At 37.8% G+C, this 20,244-nt stretch overlaps 1 pseudogene; it reads left to right on the top strand.

The window, feature by feature from the left end:
* The first annotated feature begins 1,511 nt into the window (after window positions 1-1,511).
* Window positions 1,512-2,429, top strand: LOC113196930 (tripartite motif-containing protein 44 pseudogene; annotated as a pseudogene).
* Window positions 2,430-20,244: the final 17,815 nt, after the last annotated feature.

The following is a 20,244-nucleotide window of genomic DNA, read 5'->3' as shown; positions in this document are numbered from 1 at the left end:
TAAGTGAACATGGGAGTGTGAATGTCTCTTCAGCATACTGATATAATTTCCTTTGAATATATTCCCAAGAGTGCAATTATTGGATCATGTGGTGTCTATTTTTAATTTTTTGAGGAACCTCCATATTGTTTTACATAATGGCTATACTAATTTACATTCCCACCAACACTATGCAAGTGTTCCCTTTTTTCCACATCCTTACCAGCACTTGTTGTCTTTAATCTTTTTGATAATAGCCATTCCTACTGGAGTGAGGTGATATCTGACTATGGTTCCCTCATTTGCATTAATCTAATGATCCTTGTCTTTGAGAAATTTTTTTAGAGATCTCTTAGCCATTTGTATATCTTCCTGTGATCAAATCAGGTGTGTGTGTGTGTGTGTGTGTGTGTGTGTACATGCTATTGAGTTTTTGGAGTTCCAAATACATTCTGTATCTCAATCCCTTATCAGATACATACTTTCCAAATATTTTCTCCCATTCTATAGGTTGACTCTTCACCCTGTTGATGGCTTTCATTGCTGTGCAGAAGCTTTTAAATGTAATCTCATTTGTCAATTTTTGCCTTTGTTTCCTGTTTTTAGTCTTGTCCAAAAATATCTTTGACCATTTCACTGTACTGAAATGCTTTCCTACAGAAGTTTCTTTTCTTTTTTGGGGGGGCGGGGGACAGGGATTGAACTCAGGGGCACTCAACCACTGAGCCACATCCCAGCCCTATTTTGCATTTTATTTAGAGACAGAGTCTCACTGAGTTGCTTAGTGCCTTGCTTTGGCTGAGACTGGCTTTGAACACGCTTTCCTCCTGCCTCAGCCTCCCAAACCACTGGGATTATAGGTGTGGGCCACCGGCCCAGCTTCCTATAGACGTTTCTTAATTTCATATTTTTTAAATCGGTTGTCTTCATTTAAATAGCTAAGTTAAATGTTTTTCACTCATCATTCAGCAAATAATTATCGATCAACTAGTATAGGTTCTTAAAAAAAATTTTTTTTCACTATTTAATAAGACCTTAATCATGAAATGGATAAGCCACAGTCCCTACCTTCAAGGAGTGTACTGTCTTAGGAAAAGAAAAATGCATTACCAGGCAATGAGAAAATAATAGGATTCTATAGCAAGTTTCTTCTAAACATTTCGTGAAAGAAGCAGCATTTAGTTTGAGTGTTAAAGGTTAAAGTAGATAATACTAAGATAGGGAGGGAGAGAGGAGGGAAGGAGGGAGAGAAATTTATTGTGAAAAAGCTTAGAATTCAGAATGTTAAAGAGTATGACATCAACAGGAGTCCAGCGGAGCTCGTCGCCAGTACACCCAGCAACGAGGAGGCGCAGTGCTCGCTGCCCGGCGGGGGCTGCTTCAGCCCCAGGTCCAGCTTCCCAGAGCCGCGCTCCCCAGCCAGGCGGCCACTCCTGCGGCGCGGATCCCGGCGCCCGGGGAGGGGAAGCGAAGAGGCCTCGCCAAGGGGCAGCGGCGAGCCCCGGAGACCTCGACCACATCACAACACCCACATGGTCACCAGAGTGTGCGCGGCCTACGAGGTGCACGATGGCACGTGTGACCAGTGCGATCCCGACCAGGCTCCGCGGGCCGACGAAGTGTGCCGAGAATGCGGCTTCTACTACTGCACCCGCCACGCCGACGAGCACAAGTGGAGGTTCCCCAGTCACCACCTGGTCAAGAACATGCAGGGCCTCCAGGCCAGGACCTGGAGAGCCTGCGGGGAGAGGCCCGGGAAGGAAGAGATCACGGTCAAGGTGGAGCCCCCGCGGCAGGAGCTAGAAAGCGCCTTGGAGGGCAGTGAGTCGGAAGGAGGGAGCGAGACCGGTGAGGAGAGTGAGGAGGAGGACAGTGAGCCAGAAAGCGAGATGATGGAAGAAGACATCCAAGGAAGGTGTGTGTCGGAAAGAGAAACTAAGGCAGAAAGCAAATTCGACCCAAAAAGAGCACTGGAAGAAAAGAGAACATCCAAGAGGAAGTATGCAGACCAAGGGCTTGATTTGAGCCCCTACTCCCAGAAAGACAGGCCAATCATCTGTGTCCTTGGGACTCAGCAGGGTCACCAGCTTTACACCTTAGATGAAGCCTTTGAAGAACTAATAAGCAAAGACTCCACTAGAGTGAAGGCAGCCATTCTAGAGTTGGTGGAAAAGTTAAAGCTCAAGAGTTCAGATCCTAAAGTAACTCAGAAAGAGATAAAGGAGTTCATACAAAAAGAATTTAAGAAAATTCAGCAAGTGCTTGCTGAAGAGGAGCATAAAGCTGTTCATCTAGTGGATATCCAGGAAGAAATGGACAGAGATCATCTAACTGAGATACTGGCAGACCTTCAGTCCCGTATGGATAAGCAGAGGACTCAGATGCCCCAGGCCAAGGAACAACTGGGTACCTCTAACAAATCAGCTAAGCCAAGGGCAGGGTGTGCTTAGGAAGGACCCAGTGGTGCCAGTGAATAAGAGAGCACACAAAGGCTTGCCATCAGAGTGGAAAACAACCCCTTCCCTTGTGTATATGTAACGGCTTCTGACTTCTCTGAAGCCTGCCCAGCAACAAATGTACTCCCACAGGATATACCTCTAGATCCACAGCAGGCACATATGTCTCCAAGGAATGACCAGTTTTATGCTTACTATGTACTTCTCATTCTCTTGTTGCAATAAGTCAAAGAAAGAGCCTCTTTGATCAACCAGGAGCAACTAAGAAGGGCCCTTCAGGTATCCCCTCAATTGGCTGCTTTGAACTTACTCAGGAAAGCAAGCCCCTATAATGTTGTGTAAGTCAACAGTAATACTTCATTAGTGATCTGAAATAATCATGAAAGGAAGTTAGAGGTTTTTTGCCTACCTGCAAACAAAAACTCTACTTTGTTCACTCTGAAGCATGAAACAAACAAGACAAAGTAGGGCTTTACTGACTCATGTCCACAGTCTCCAATAGTCCAGTTCTACCTTTGTGAAAATGTGATGCCGTGAATTAGGATGGATGACCTGAAAATGAGATTGGAGAAAGAGTTAAAAGCTAAAAAAAAAAAAAAAAAAAAAAAAAAAGATACTTTTAGCATATGAGGTCATTCAGGACTTCAGATTCATAATTCAGTGCTGTGGAAATGAAAAAAAAAAAAAACAATGAAGAGGTGGTGCAAAGGAAATGATCTGGTGGAGTGCAGAAAAGACGATCAAAGAAATCTGAATAAAAGTTGAATTTTTTTTTAAAAATGACATCTTCAGGAAATGACAAGTAATTCATTATACTCACCTGGATAATAATTTTGTCAGCAGAGACTGTCAACTGCAAACTATCTTAAGAAACCAGAACAATATCCCGTTAAATCAAGCAGAGACTTACTCCATCCAGGGAGGCCACTTACTACCTCAACATCATCCTAGTTGCATCTTGCAGGAGAGAAGAGGATTTGAAAAACACTGTTTTTAAGACTGTCGGACCTACTTTAAGGCATGCCATGACTTTCAGTGGTGTGATCTGCTTGGTACTGAACCAAGTTTATAATATAATAAGACTAATGGACACAGTAAGGGCAGGATTTGGAAGAGTCTTTGAGGAGTAAACCATCATTTTATGAACCCAGCTGCAAGATCTATTGTTCTGAGAGGAGGTTATTTACTTAATGAGAACAAATAGATTTTAAAGACAAACTCAGGAGGTTCTGAAATAAACGATAGTTACTTGCAGCTTCATCTTTCTGGGAAGAATTTCTGTGAAAATAAAGTCAAGTTAACACCGAGGTTGAAAGTAAAATCACCTTAATGTGGACAGTAGACTGGGTACAGATGGCTTCACGTGTCAACAACAGATGATGTTTGAAATAAAATGTGAGGATGAATATTGACAGTCCTTATATATCATTTTGAAGTGTTTGACATGGGGGGAAAGAGGGGATCAAGTTCAGTCCTGTGCCAAAGTGCTTTGCAAAAAAAAAAAAATCATCTGATTCTACTAGCAATCCTAAAAAATGTAATTATTTTACCCATATTTCAGATAATACTGAGAATTAGGGAGGCTATATTTTAAAAGTAATCCTTGCTTAGTATCTCTTAAGGAATGGGTGGAGCCAGATTTCAAATCCAGTAATTAAATCCTTTGCCACCTTCTTCATTGATCTGCTTATGAACAACTTTGGTTCTTTAAAATCTATGACATGTCAGGCACTGTTTTAGGCAATGGAGATATCTTGATTAACATGATATATATAGTCTGTAGCTTCTTGGTGTTTATAATTTAGAGGGGAAAAGAGATGGTATGGAGAAAAAAAGATTATTTCAGGAGTCTAAAAACTTCCCTGGTATCATTAACTATAGATATCTAGATTAGATGGTATTTTAAATCAGCACTTTGGTATAAAGTTGGCAAAATCAGGAAAGTTGAGCATCCTAACAAGTGTATGCATCCTGAGCCTTCTGATAAATCAATGTGTGGCAGGAGGGTGGGAAACAGGCTCAGAGAGGAGGGGAGAAGAGTGTTTCCTCCGCTGTGTGGACATTTGGCAACATTTTTCAATTTCTGGCCTACATCACTCTCTGTGTGAGTTCTGCACACAGAGGAAGGGACTCAAGCAATTTTTCCAACATTCTCAGCTATTGTCCAAAAATATCTCTTAGACAATTTTTTTCTGGGAAGTAGTCATGCTGTCAATATCTGTTCAGTCATTTACCTAAGATCCCAAGAAACATGGCTTGCTGTGTATGGTTCATTTCATTGGTGACAAATTTCTCCACTTTGGAAGCTTTGGTGAATCTTTATCCCAAAGTAGCCCAGTTGTTCATCTATGGCTGAGTGATGGGGGGTTTGTGATAAGACAAAGCTTCTAACCCACCTTTCTTAGGGCAGAAGTTTGTCACCTAGTTCTCTCTGGGAGTGTGAATAATGATAACTGGCATTTTTACACTGCATGACAGTTTACAAAGGCACTTCTCATGCAGTTATATTGTTTTAATATAACACAGATAAGAAAATGATGTACAAAGAGAATAAGTGTCCTTCTCTAACGTCTCTGTGCCCAGCAATAAACTATGATGTATTCTAATTCTAACCCCTCTGTTCTTCCCACTATTCCAATGCTAACATTCCATTTCAATCCTCTGTCGCCTTTCACCCCTCCCCCACTCCCTTTTGCTTTGCATATTTTCAAGGTTGAAAGGGGAAAGAAAGAAAGAAAAAAAAAACCTGCCAGGTGCAGTGGTGCTTGCCCATAATCCTAGCAACTTGGAAGACTGAGGCAGGAGGATAGCAAGTTAAAGGCCAAATTCAGCAACCTAGTGAGACTGGGTCTCAAAATATAATAAGTAAATAAAAATGGTTGGTGATGTGGCTCAGTGGTAGAATTCTACTTGGTGGAATAGTGGGGGGGGAAAAGCCACACTTAACTAAGCTCTTATTTTTAGTAACTTCACTCTTCCATCACTATTATTTATAAATATATTATTAGTGTTCCCGTCACAAATTACAGACAACACCTTTAGTCCTGTGGGCCTCCATATGGCTGGTTGACTGGTGACTGCAGATCTCAGACTTGGCCTTGTTTTGTTTTGTTTTGTTTTGTTTTTTTTACTTTTTTATTATGCACTACCTTTATTTGTTAAAGTTATAATCAGGAGATAAGATTTTGCATTAAGAAGAAAATACCCACACATTCCTCTCTGAGAGTTCACTAAAACTTACTTTGAAATGTATCTCCCATTCCCCTCAAAAAAAGATCATTAGAGAAAAAATCTATTCCTCCTCAGTAAACTTTACTTTGATATCTAAAATATTAACTTTTTTTTTTTTTGCTGTGGCAGGGGTGGTACCAGAGATTGAACTCAGGGGCACTCAACCAGTGAGCCACATGCCCAGTCCTATTTTGTATTTTATTTAGAGACACAGTCTCACTGAGTTGCTTAGTGCTTTGCTTTTGCTGAGGCTGGCTTTGAACTTGCTTTCCTCCTGCCTTAGCCTCTGGGATTACAGGTGTGCGCTACTGTGACCAGCTAAAGTATTAAATATTTAACCAATTATTGGACGTGATGTAAACTTTCCACTGAACTAGAAATAGCAAAATAAACAATAAAACCCAAATGTAGTAAGGATAAAAAAATAAAAATAGAAGCAGCAATCTTTGTTGTGATCTTAAAGAAAAGCCTTGTGAGCTTATCATTACCATTCATCTTTTTGGTCCCAATATGTTATTGAAGAAAGCAAACATTTGACTTTTTCTATAATTACTTCAGCCTAATTAATTTTGCACACCACAAGCAAACTTGGTAATGCCTCAGTATTAAAGTTTTACACTGATGCTCAAGTGTATTCAGTTCATAAATAATAATGTATCTGTCTCCTTAAAGTATTTACAAAAAAATTTAAGCAATAATATTGATGCCTGAATGAGAAGTATGTGGGTCTTATCTATGTTTTTTTTTTTTAAGCTCTACTCTACCCAATATACTCAGGAAAGAAGAAACAACTAAATATGGGAAAAAAAGAGCCTCTTTGTGTACACACACACACACACACACACACACACACACACACACACACACACCTGGCCCTCCTCTAGTTTATTAGCACCATGTTTGCTTTCCTCATCTAGACAAGAGCTTCCTACCACCATGCAACCGGCATCCAATCAACAAGATGCAGTTAACATGGGGATGCTACACCATAAAAGTAAATTTACAAGCTCTCTTCTATCTTTCCTTTCTGATCATTTTTCAAGTTTTGTATGTGTGTATGTGTGGTAAAATACCATAACAGAATTTACCAACTTCTTTTGAAGATCTTTCTAATTATTATTGCTGTTCTCCCATTACAGTATAATAATCCTCAGTGATTTTTTAAAAAAAATTTCCACTTGCAGATAGACTTTTCAATTTGTTGCTTCGAATATTTCTTCTAGAAAATGCTAAACTTTTTTTGAACAATAGAAATATATTATCTCAGATTTCTGTAGATTAGAAGTCTGAAATCAAGGTGTTGGAAAAGTCTGGAATCACAGGTATGAAGGCTGTGAGGGAAAATCTCCATGCCCCTCTCCTAGCTCCTGATGGCTTGCTGACCATCTTTGGCATTTCTTGCTTTCTGTTGCATCACTGATGTCTGCCTTCATCTTCACATGACTTTATGATCATGTGAAGTTTACTTCTACTCCTCTTTATGATCAAAACTTTGTTTCTTTATTCCTTCATCTACTGAAGGGCACCTAGGTTGGTTCCACAGTTTATCTAGTGTGAATTGTGCTGCTATAAATATTGATGTGGCTGAGTCCCTATAGTATGCTATTTTTAAGTCCTTTGAATATAGACTGAGGAGAAGGATAGCTGGGTCAAATGGTGGTTCCTTTCCCAAATTTCCAAGGAATCGCCATATATCTTTTCCATATGGGATGCACCAATTTGCAGTCCCATCAGCAGTGTATGGGTGGACCTTTTTCCCCACATCCTCGCCACACTTACTGTTGTTTGTATTCATAATAGCTGCAATCTGACTGGAGTGAGATGGTATCTTAGTTTTGATTTGTATTTCTCTAATTGCTAACAATGATGAACATTTTTCCATGTATTTGTTGATTGATTGTATATAATCTTCTGAGAAAGGTCTGTTCATGTCCTTGGCCCATTTATTGATTGGGTTATTTGGACTTTTTGGTGTTTAGCTTTTTGAATTCTTTATATACCCTAGAGATTATTGCTCTATCTGATGTGTGAGGGGTAAAAATTTGCTCCCAAGATATAGGCTCTCTATTGACCTCACAGATTGTTTCTTTTGCTGAGAAGAAACTTTTTAGTTTGAATCCATCACATTTATTGATTCTTGATTTCAATGGAATATTACTCAGCAATAAGAGAATAAAATCATGGCATTTGGAGGTAGATGAATGAAGTTAAAGAAGATAATACTAAGTGAAGTTAGCCAATCCCCAAAAACCAAATGCTGAATGTTTTCTCTGATATAAGGAGGCTGATTCATAGTGGAGTAGGGAGGAGGAGCATGGGAGAAACAGATGAACTCTAGATACGGGTGGGAGGGGAAAGGAGGGGGAATGGGGTTAGAAATGATGGTGGAATGTGATGGACATCATTATCCAAAGTACATGTATGAAGACACAATATACTTTGTAATAGAGATATGAAAATTGTATGCTCTATATGTGTAATATGATTGAAATGCATTCCACTGTCATCTATAAATTTAAAAATTAATTTTAAAAACTTGATTTCCATCACATTTTGTCTTGTGTTTATGGTTGTTTGTCAAATTTCTTAAACTTCAATGAGAGTTTGTGTCTTGTATTCTCAAATAATATGTGGCAAAGGGAAATCCCCCTTTACCATGTTTGCATGTATGTATATATCCACATATATGTGTATGTATGTTTCCCATCTATCACAGACCAATATTTTTATACATTATCATAAAAATGAAATTTAAAAACAAAGATACAAAATAAGCATCCCAATGTTTAGTTATTAAATTCAACAAATATAAAAGTACTTTGTTCAGATGCTGTACGATATCTGACGTTTACTTTCATTTTCTTTATTTAACCCCTTGAATACCAGTAACCAACTGAATACCAGTAACCAACGCTTTCCTGACTACCCCTGGTCTGTGGTCCACATTTTGGTTGACATGGCCTAGAACTTGATCTTCATATTGTGGCTCAGGATCAGCAGTTTCTAACCTTGAGCAGGTTAGAATGTGAAATCTTAGGTGTCTCCTCAGATCTCCTGAATCAGAACTTGCTCACTGAATTTTGAGAGGCCCTATCCTGCATCATTTTGGATTCCTTGAATTACTGAGTTCTGACTCTTCCATAAAGTAAGAGTTCAACCAAAATCTATTAAAACTGTCTGAGATTGGAGACCCCTTAAAAGGGTACTATTATTATTTGAACTATGAAGTGCCTCCCCAAAGCCCCTGCATTAATGCAAGAATATTCAGAGGCCATTAGGTAACCTAATTAGTCCATCCTAGTTTAAATGGCCCAACTGTAGACAGGTGGGCCTGGCTGGAAAAGATGCATCACTGGGAACATGCCCTGACAGAGTTCGACTTCCCTGCAGCCCATTCACACTTCTCTCTCTGCTTTGCAGAAGCATGAGCTGAGGAGTCTCTTCTCCTATGCCCTTTTGCCATGATGTTCTGCCTTACCTTGGGCTAGAGCAATGGAGTTGGCTTGCTATGGACTGAACCTCTGAAACTGTGAGCCCAAATAAATTTTTTCTCCTCTAAATTTTTATTGTCCAGTGTTTTTTAAATTTTTTTTAGTTGTAGTTGGACACAATACCTTTATTTCACTTCTTTATTTTTATGTGGTGCTGAGGATTGAACCCAGGGTTTCGCACGTGTGAAGCGAGCACTCTACCACTGAGCCACAACCCCAGCACTATTGTCCACTATTTTGATCACAGTGACAAAAAGCCTGCTAACACCAAAATCAGTGCCAGGAGTGGGGTTGTTGTTATGATTAACCTGATCATGTAGTTCAGAAGTTTTAGGGACTGGCTTTTGGAAAAGTTTGAAAAAAAAAATGGATATGCAGGATGGAGAATCCCTACAATATTAAATGCATAGTTGAATGAGTGACTCTGGTAGGAGGTAAGAAGAACAGAATGCTTACAAGAATGTTGACAGTAAAGACAGTGCTCATAATGTTTCAGAAGAGAATAAGAAAATTGGTATCACATTCTGGCAAAGACCATGTCTACTTTTTCCCATGTGCTGAGATTTCGTGTGAATTTGAAGGCGATGGATTAATTAATCTGGTGGAGAAAATTTTAAGGCAACACAGCATTCAGATGGTGACATGGGTGTTGCTACACGTTTTTAGCCAGTCTTGTTGTGAGAATTGGAAGCAAAGGGCAGGCAGGAAAGATTGGGAAAGCTCAAGAGCTTTGAAGAGCCCCCCAAAGCTCAGAGTTTAGCCATAGAAAAAGCACACATAAAATTGGGTCTGAGGAGGTTGTGGTTTTTAAAGAGATTATCATTACTAAAAAGAAGCTAAGTACTTTGCACAGATATAATTGAAAATATACCTTTTGTATATCTCATGAATCATCAAGATCACACCCATTGACGACTCAAGGGTGTAGAAGTAAAACTCATTTAAGAGAACTTGGGGGCACCCTGCCCACATGCCTAGAAAGCTGTTTCCCCAAAATTTGTTTCACCATGCTTAGTCACCCAAGTACTCAGAGGCCACTGAAGTCATGGTCCAAAAGGACTCAGCTTACTGCTTGAGCTGACTCAGACCTTGGTGTTATGCATATGATGCTGGTTCTGCTGGAATACAAGATGCTGGAGTTATGGGATCACGGGGACTTCTACTGAGATTTCAAAGGAAGGCCTGAAAGGTCAGGGAAATTATAGCATGGTGAGAATCCCTATAGGCTGTCCCTGAGAAGGCAGTGTGTGAAGCTATGAAGGTGAAGCCAAAACCAGAATGGAGAACCTAGAAACAAAAATATGCCAGTAATATGGACTGTCTGCCAAAGAAAGCTACTGGCTACAGAAAGAACTAGCATGAGAGCCCATGTGTGCTGCAACAGGCAAGGCCAAAGATGTAGGACTGCCCAAGTCCTTTGAAGAGAATATCTCATTTCCAGGTGCCCCAGATGCTAGATGTAGGGCTGTAGTACTTGTTAGCCAAGCACTGTTCTTTTTCTTGTTATGATTTCATCTTTCTCTGCCTTATTTTTCCTTTTTGGAATAGGACTATTTGCTCTGTGCCATTGTATTTATGTAATTTTATTTTGATTTTTACAGGGCTCATAGTCAAGAGTTTGACTTGAGTCATACATGTATGATGTTGTGAGGAGAAAAAAAATGTGTCACATTAGATTGGATAGAGGGAAGTGATGGGAGGGGAGGAGAGGGGAAGGAGTGATAGGAAGGGCAGCAGAATAAAATAGACATTATTATTGCTGTATGTATATACGTGACTATATGACCAATGTGATTCTGCAACCTGTACAATCAGAAAAATGAGAAATTATACCCCATTTGATTCAAATGTACGAAATGTCAAGATCATTGTACTGTCATGTGTAACTAATAAAAAAATTAATTAATTAATTTTAAAAAAAAGAACTCAGACTTGGACTTTTGTCAAGGCTGGAACTATTCAAACTATGGGACTGTTGGAGATGAACTAAATGCATTTTGCATTGTGTGTTAGACACAAACTTTTAGGTACCAAGAGCAGAATGTTACGGTTTGAATATGAGTGTTCCCCCAAGTCTGTGTTAATGCATGAGTATTCAGAAGTAAAATGATTAGATGGATAGATTAGGTAGAAACTGTAGGCAGACAAGGTGTGTCTAGAGAAGGTAGGTTACTGGGGGCATGCCCTGAAAGGCTTCGTCTGCCATGTGGCCCCTTCCCCACATGGCAGCCATAAGCTGAGAAACTTTCTGCTTCCTGGCAGCCATAAGCTGAGAAACTTTCTTCCACCACACATTTTAGCCATGATGATCATCAGCCTCAATTCCAGCCCAGAGCAATGGAGCTGGCTGGCCATGAATTAAACCTCAGACACTGTGAAGAGATTACCACCACTAAAACTGTGAACCCACATAAACTTTCCCTTTTCTTATTTGTCTTTGTTGGGTATTTTGGTCACAGCACTGAAAAACTGACTAACACAGGAATGACTATGTGACTTTCTGTGCCTCTAGTAGGGGTTTTCGTTTTATTGGGTCCTATAAAGTGTTAATGATAATTAAACAGTATTCATAGATGTACACCACTGACAGAAACAGCAGTTTTTATATGAATAGATAATTTTGCATTTTCCCAAGTATATTATTAAAATGTATATTCTTAACATCTGTATATTGTTCTGTGAACAATATAAAGGAGGAATGTAAATCAAACAGTGGATAATTGGCTCTTTTTGTATCATTAAATGAAGCAGACTAATGTAGATAGATTTCAAAACTGCTGTATATTATAGTAAAAGGGGATAAGCTTTGAAGTCATAAATGCCTCCATTAAATTGTGGATCTGTGTCTATTATTTTCTTCTTTTCTTGAGTCAAAATTTCCTCCCTTGTAAAATAGAAGATTATTCTGATTCTGTAGGTTTGAACTAGGATTAAAATAATTTACATCAGGCATTAGTATGAGGCATCTTATAAAACATTAATTAATTAATAATTATTATATAATTATTATTATGTAATAACAGATTACATAATAATCTGTTCTTCTGTAAAGAAGGAAATATAAAGTTTTTATTCCTTTTTTAATGAAGCTGCTTAAAGAACAGAAAGGCCTACCATAAAATTAATGACTGTAAAGTAGGTAAAATTTAACTTGAGAGTGGAAAATATTTAACACAATAAATATATAATAGCCTTTTCTTAACTTTATACAAGTTCTGAGTTTAAAATATCTGCTGTTATGTGTCACAAGCCACTTTCCTCCCCATGGTAAAACAGTATTTGTGGTCTAACATGGGTCTGTCATTTGCTTATAACACCTATTGTAGTGCCTCGCTCATAGAAGATACTCTACAAATGTTTTTGGAAGGAACTTTGAATTCTTTGCTGCTGGGCCGGGGTCTAGTGGACCCTCTTCAGTTTCCTCAGGTGCCTCTGTAGAACACCGTGAGGGAAATCTACTTCCTATGAGTTGTTGACTTGGTCTTTCTACTCTAAGCCTCCAAAACTTTATGGAAGCTATCCTTTGGGATTTGCCTGTTAACTTCAAACTAAAGCAACACTTGAGATTTATAGATTTGTGATTTTAAGATAATAACTAAATGTTGGATTTGAAATGATTGAATCTTTAGTATGAAAAGTAGACACAAGTGAGCACAACTGTTTACATATATCACATTTACAAGGATGGAATACATAGCAGAGTTCTGAAAGTGACTCAGATCCTTCCTCATTAGAAACTAGTGAGCTGCTAGGCATGAGTCTCATGCAGTGATAATTCAGGCTCTATCACCAGACAGAGCTGTGTTTATCTTGCCCATAATCACACAGCATGAACACAGAAATTTTAATTAGCAAATCTGTAGAGTGAGAAATAATAAAGTTTCATTTCCTAGAATGGTTTAAGAATTAAATAAGATAGCATACACAGTGCTTCATGAACTTTATTTCATTTAATCCTCACAGGAACGTTAAGATGTAGATGCTATTCTTTTGTTTTTGTTTCACAGACAAGAAAACTGACATTTTTAAGAAGTCACTTTTCCGAATGTTATGCTGTTCTAAGTATCAAAGGTATTTGCTTTTGACAACTACCTCAATTGTCGTATCTTTGTATTTTCTTAACATTAAAGATAAGGTAGCAAGTTTCTCTTTCTTGTTTCCACAAATACTCTGCGTTGTGTTAAATACAAACTAGAGTTTCTTGTAAAGCTGAACCAAAAAAAAAAAAAAAAAATGGCAGTGGGCTCAGTAAAGGGGAAGAATGGAAGGGGGATTTTTACAATTCCCCAAGAGATGGGGACTGAAAACTCAACTTTTAACAAGGTTGTAGAGATGTCCTTTTATGTGCCCACACAACACACATATTTTCCACAGGTTCTCTCTAATATGTTTTGGAATAGGGTTGAACATTTGTGACAGATACATGTAAATACTGGTTTATAGACTAAGTGAAAAATTATAAATAATCTTAAGAAAGGAGAAAAATGATTACCCCATAAAATGCTCTCACTGAAGCATCCTAGATGAAGGGTTTGAAGCAGCACAGGCTCACTCTGTTTTTATAGCTGGGTCGACTGCTGGGGCTGGACACCCTGGAACTGGACTTTCTATCCCCTTACTACTACAATGGAGATCCAGAGTAGCTACAAATGGATCCCAGATCTTACTTGTTGTTGTTGTTGTTGTTTTAAGTTATACATGAAGGTAGAATGTATTTTGACATATTATACATACATGGAGTTTAACTTCCCATTCTTGTGGTTGTACAGGATGTGAAGTTACACTGGTCATGTATTCATATATGAATATAGGAAAGTTATGTCCCATTCATCCTACTGTCTTTCCCATTCCCACTCCTCCTCCCTTTCCCTCATTCCCTCTGTCCAATCTGGTGAACTTCCACTTTCCCACCCCTCCCTTCTATAGTGAGTCAGCATCTGCATATAAGAACATTTGGCATTGGTTTTTTTGGGATTGGCTTATTTCACTTAGCATGAGCCTCCAGTTCCATCCATTTACCAGCCAATGCCATATTTTCATTTTTATTTATGGCTGAGTAATATTCCATTGTGTGTATATATTACATCTGGAAATGTGATATATATATATATATATATATATATATATATATATATATATATATATATCTCCAGATCTTACTTTTAAAGAAGCAATTCTATTTAGAATTCTATTTGTCTTATTTATGTACCAGATGGAAATCAAAAACAAAAAACTCAGTGCTTTTAAAAAAAATACTTATTGTAAATTTCTGCAGTTTGTTAGAATAAACTAGGTACTTCACAGATAATAATCTATGTATCTGTTTACATTATGTGGATGTGTGTAACCATGAATCATCATTTCTGGACTGGTGATCTAAAATTTATAAACATTTTTATTTTTAGTCTCTGTGGTTATTTTTCACTTTTCCTTCAGATACATAGTGGGAATTGTTTTCAACTCAAATCATCTGATATTTTCTGAAGATACTCCTCTTTCACATCCCCCCACTATTACAGTTGTAAATGTGGCTGCTGCATAAATTTATGGTGAACAAGACTGGCTCATGTTTTAACCTTACAGGAAGAGCTATAACTCAGGAATGAATCATGGCTCTTACCCATGAGTCAATTTCTTCCTCAGCACAGTAAACCATCATTGATAAAATATTACTTTCCACTGGGATAGAGATAAGAAAATTATATCTGTCCATGCAAAGTTGGTAGATTTTACTTAGTTTATTTACATATTTTAATTAAGCATATATGACAGCAGAATGCATTTTGATTCATTGTACACAAATGGAGCACAACTTTTCATTTCTCTGGTTGTACACGATGTAGTCACGCCATTCATGCAGTCATACATGTACCTAGGGTAATGATTTCCATCTCATTCCACCATCTTTCCTGCCCCCATGCCTCCTCCCCTCCCTTCCCTCCTCTTTACCTCATCAAAGCTTCTCCTTTTGTCCCATGTTTCCCCCATTATGGATCAGTATCCACTTATAATAGAGAACATTCAGACTTTGTTTTTTGGGATTGGCTTACCTCACTTAGCATGATATTCTCCAACTGCATTCATTTACCTGCAAGTGTCATAATTTTATTCTCTTTTAATGCTGAGTAATACTACATTGTGTATGCATACCACAGTTTCTTTATCCATTCATCTATTTAAGGACACTTCTCAGAAGAAGATATACATTCGGTCAACAAATATATGAAAAAATGTTCAACATCTCTAGTAATTACAGAAATGCAAATCAAAACTACTCTAAGATTTCATCTCACACCAGTCAGAATGGCAGTTATTAAGAATACAGACAACAATAAATGTTGGTGAAAATGTGAGGGGAAAGGCACACTCATTCATTGATGGTGGAACTGAAAATTGGTGCAACCAGCCTGGAAAGCAGTATGGGAAATTCCTTAGAAAACTTGGAATGGAACCACCATTACACCCAGCTATCCCACTCCTCGGTCTATACCCGAAGGACTTAAAATCAACATTCTATAGTAACGCAGCCACATCAATATTTATAGCAGCTCAATTCACAACAGCTAAACTGTGGAAAAGTTGGTAGATTTATGTTCACCTGCATACATTGATATTTGATACTGTCATGTGCCTCTTTTTATTCAAAGTTATTTCTGCTATTTGAATTGAACTGAAATTATTTATGGAACAGAAGAAGCCAGTTGCAATAAGCTCGACCTCATTTTCCCATTTGTATTCTGAGGACAGGATGGTCCATGGCTAAGGAAGTAATATGTCAATGCTATGCATTTCTTTAATTATAACCCTATATTAGTCAACCTCTCATTGCTATAACCAAAATATCTGACAAGAACAACTTAGAAGAGAAAAAAATTACCCAGGCTCACAGATTCAGAGGTTCAGTCCATGATTGGCTGACACCACTGCTCTGGGCCCAAGGTGAGGCAGAACATCGTGTTAGAAGGAGGTAGTGGAGGAAAGCTCAACTCATGACAACCAGGAGGAAGAGAGAAGTGGGGGATGGGGGAGGGAAAGTGCATGTAGGATATAAACCCAAAGGCACAACCCCAGTGACCTACTTTGATGATGCTCTCAAATCATAATCCACCTGCCTAGAGCACTCACCCAGTGAGTCCACTCAAATGATTAATTTATCAAATGGATTAAGCCACTGGTTAGGCTACAGTTCTCATAATCTAATCATCTTGATTCATATTAACAAAGGAGATTTTGAGGAACACCTTGTATCCAAACCATAATATATCCCTCAGTTAAGAGTTGACAATAACCCATCACCCTTTGACTTCATTTTTAAAGGTAAGAGAACTAAGACACCATGGTTTTTTTTCTAAGATCAGGTTTAAAATTATGACTTCACACTTTCTAGTTCATGCATATACTCTCTCCAGGAAAAAAAATAATTAAGATATTTTATTTTTATTTGTTTGTAACTCAAATATTTTTCAAGGTTAAAACAGCAGTAACAAAAGTTCCAAGATGTCATAAGTAGAATTCACCCATGAGAAATCTTTTCATAAATATGCTATTTGATACAACACTAAGAGTACTCTGAATATCTACACTGCACATCAAATGCCAATTACAAATTAAAACTTCAGCACTTTCTCACTTTCAGTACTTCAACTTGCTTTGTCTTATCCACTGACACTGTCTACTCTTGATATCCTACACAGCTCTACTGTTTTCATTTTCTGTTTTCAGAATTAACTCTTAAGATCATCTTCCCAGGTTCAAGCTTTCTTCCCTCTTGAACATGATTTTGATTTTGATTCTACTTCTGGCAATGTTTTCCCTGACACCTTGGTTAAATAAATCTCCCACTTCAATAGGATCCTATTTTTTGTTTTTAGACCATCCCTGTGGGTAGTAGTCCTCTTCAATTTGACTTTGTCTCTGATACTGACATAACTTCTCAAAATCGAGAAGGGAAGACAGAAAATGGAGAAAGGAAGGAAAGAAGGGAAATAAGATATCAAATATAAATGTATTGAATAACTGTGACTAAACTTAATTTAAAAAAATAAAAGTTTAGTTTTAAAATGAAACTGTATCACGGTCACTTTCATCTGATTTCATTAATGGAATTTCAACTCTACCATCACCACTAGTATTTATTTCTAATCCACATTTTGTCAGGTACCATTTCCTAATGTGTTGAAATATGATATCAACTGGGAAATCTTCTCAACTCCTTTCTCTTCCCACAGGACCTGACAACTTTGGTTGTCATTCTGTGATGAGATGTTCTGTCCATGCTTCATTATCCCACAAGCAAAAAGTACTTCTTCCCAAAATTCACAACAGGTCACTGTTAAAGACCATGCTCTCAAATATACATGATACATGTTCTATCACTTCTTGTTAATAGATAAAGTTTTAGAAAAATCTAGACCTGGATTCAAATTTCAGGCCTGATATGATATGGGGGACATTTCTTCATCTATAAAAACAATAACAATAATACGGTTATAAGATTGAAATAAGAAAAACATGCATAAATGCACACATTAAAGTGCTTGGCATTTAGTGTGTGCTAAATATATACAACATACTCCTTCCCTCAGTAAGTAAATGACAGACCAAGTTCACTGTCATTATGCTACTGATGTATTCCACATCCATATTTTATTAAACCAGTGCATCATCCTTGTATAGGATCAGAACAATCATTCCATCATTGAGGTAGCTGGGCACTCTCAAATGTGATAGGATGCAGAAATGAAGTACATCCAAACGCCCTAAAGGGACACTTAAATGGAAATGCTAGCATCTCTCATCAGCAGATGCCTCACTTCCCTTACTCGTGTATTAAATTAGAGAAACATTTTTATCTGCTCTATGTCCAGGATAGAAAGTATAATAATCCCAACAGAATTTCTCCTGGATGTGTTTCCTGCACTTTCAGCTCATACTTCATGGGTTTAACTGATCTGAGATCAAAAGCTTAATGCAAAAAAATATGATTTTTTTTCAGGGCTAAGTAAGCCAAAGAAAGTTTTTTTTTTTGCTAAACACATGATTAATCTTACAATGCTGCCTCTCTGGAATAAGACTAAGGGTGAACAAGATAGTACAAAGGGAAGAAAACATAAGTAAACCTTCATATTTCTCTCTTTTCTTTTGAGCAACTGCCAACAAGTGAGTCAGTCTTAACAACACAGTCCGCATTTCCATCTGTAGTGATTTAACTTTTTATATCTGCCAAACTCTTATTCAATAGGATTTGTCAGGGGAAAAAAATTTATTTGTGTAAGATCCCTTATTTCTTTTCACTCAAGTCATGAAATATTAATAGAATGATGACAGCAAATGTTCCTGGAATAAGGTATTCATGTGTATTTGTAATAAACAATTTATTTCAAAGAGAGAGTCATTCACTTTCCTTAATCATCTTTAAAGTTTCATACCTGAATTTCCATAGTCCATGCTGTAGGCATCTGTATTCTGCTTGGAATGCCTCTGAAGCCTTGAGATAGATATAAATATATATATATATATTTAATCACCATGACTCTTTTACAAAATTTTCCATAGCTTGGAATGTTACAATTTTGTGTCACTCATATTATCTCCTGCCATCTCTCCTGTACAATATTTCCAGATTTAATCCTAAAACACAGCTTAACAAGCTTTACTCCATAACTATATGTTTTTTAAAAAACTTTCCAATATACAATATTTTTCCTCAACACTCCAGTACACAAACTTCAGCCTAACTGTTCTTCTTCTCATTATTACCTAGTAGTTAGTAGAAAGTGAAGCTCCTGATAGATGTAGTCCACATGGGTTCTGAAACTAGACAGAGGAAAAATGTCTCTGGTGGTTTATTTAAGGGGATACATCAAAGGCAGGGATAGGGTTTTGAGGGCAGAGTCTGGCTCCATGATGTCTTGAAGTCAGCAGGTTGACTGACATCTAGGCAGGTCACACCCATCTCAGGTGCTGTGTGGGCCACAGCCAAGTAGGAAAGAGATTCACACTGTCCCTGGGCAATGGACCAGAGGAAATGTCCACAGGTAATTCCCAGACACTAGATATCTCTGTCCACTAAGCTTCCATGCACGATGACCCACATGCAGCCCATGGACAGCTCCTGACTGTTCAGTAGAATGTCTTTCCTCAGATATGTTGATTTAGGATTTATACTACAAAAAAGTGAAGAGTGATGTCAGCAAAATGGCAGAGTAGGCAGCCTCAGGCTACTCAAACATCACAAAGCAAGCAGTAGTTGTCAGAACCAACTTTGTAGAACTCTAGAAAATAGTCCTGAATTTGCTGCAAAGAAGCAAATGTCCAATCAGGAAAAAAGCAACTTGAAACACTAGAATTCTGTAGTGTTTTTACTTGTCTTTGCCCCATCCCCTCTCTGGTGGCAGTCCTGACGTTGCGAAGGCCTGTGTTTCCTCATTCTGGAGGGAGCAGAAGAGACCTTGTTTGCAAATTATTGTATAGGTCTGTTCTAATTTACCTGGGGGACAGATCCAAGGCTCTAAGCTGTCTCAGCTGTTTTGACTCAGAACTCAGGCCAGAAAAGCAGCAGGCATTGCTTGAAAATCATGAAAGGCAGCCTAACAATGCAAAGATGTATGGGGCAAAAGATAACAGTGAAGAAATAAAATAGATCACCCAAGAGCCAGGAGAAAAATGGGGAGAAATTCTGTTAAGCTAAAATTACAGAAGAGCCTGTGTAAATAGAGGATTTAGAAAGTCATGCCCTTGTCCAAGATAATTACATGATGTATAAATGTATAGAAATATGACATTATACTCCATAAATATCACATTATACTCTATAAATTATACTCCATATATGTCAATCAAAAAGAAAAATATATGTAGCAAACTTGTTGCCAGAAAATTTGAATGCCAGACAAAAATACAGTGACATTTTTTAAACGTTCAAAGAAAAAACTGTCAACTCTATAAATAATGGAAATATCATTCAGAAGTGAGGAAGAAATGAAGGCTTTCTGCAACAGCAACAAAAAACTCTTCATTAAGAATAGATCTGAAGTATAAGAAAGCAAAAGGAAATTCTTCAAGGTAGAGGAATAGAATAACAGAAA

This window comes from Urocitellus parryii, chromosome 11 (genome assembly GCF_045843805.1).
Source record: "Urocitellus parryii isolate mUroPar1 chromosome 11, mUroPar1.hap1, whole genome shotgun sequence".
NCBI classification, from domain to species: domain Eukaryota; kingdom Metazoa; phylum Chordata; class Mammalia; order Rodentia; family Sciuridae; genus Urocitellus; species Urocitellus parryii.
This window is presented reverse-complemented; position numbering and strand designations above follow the sequence as displayed.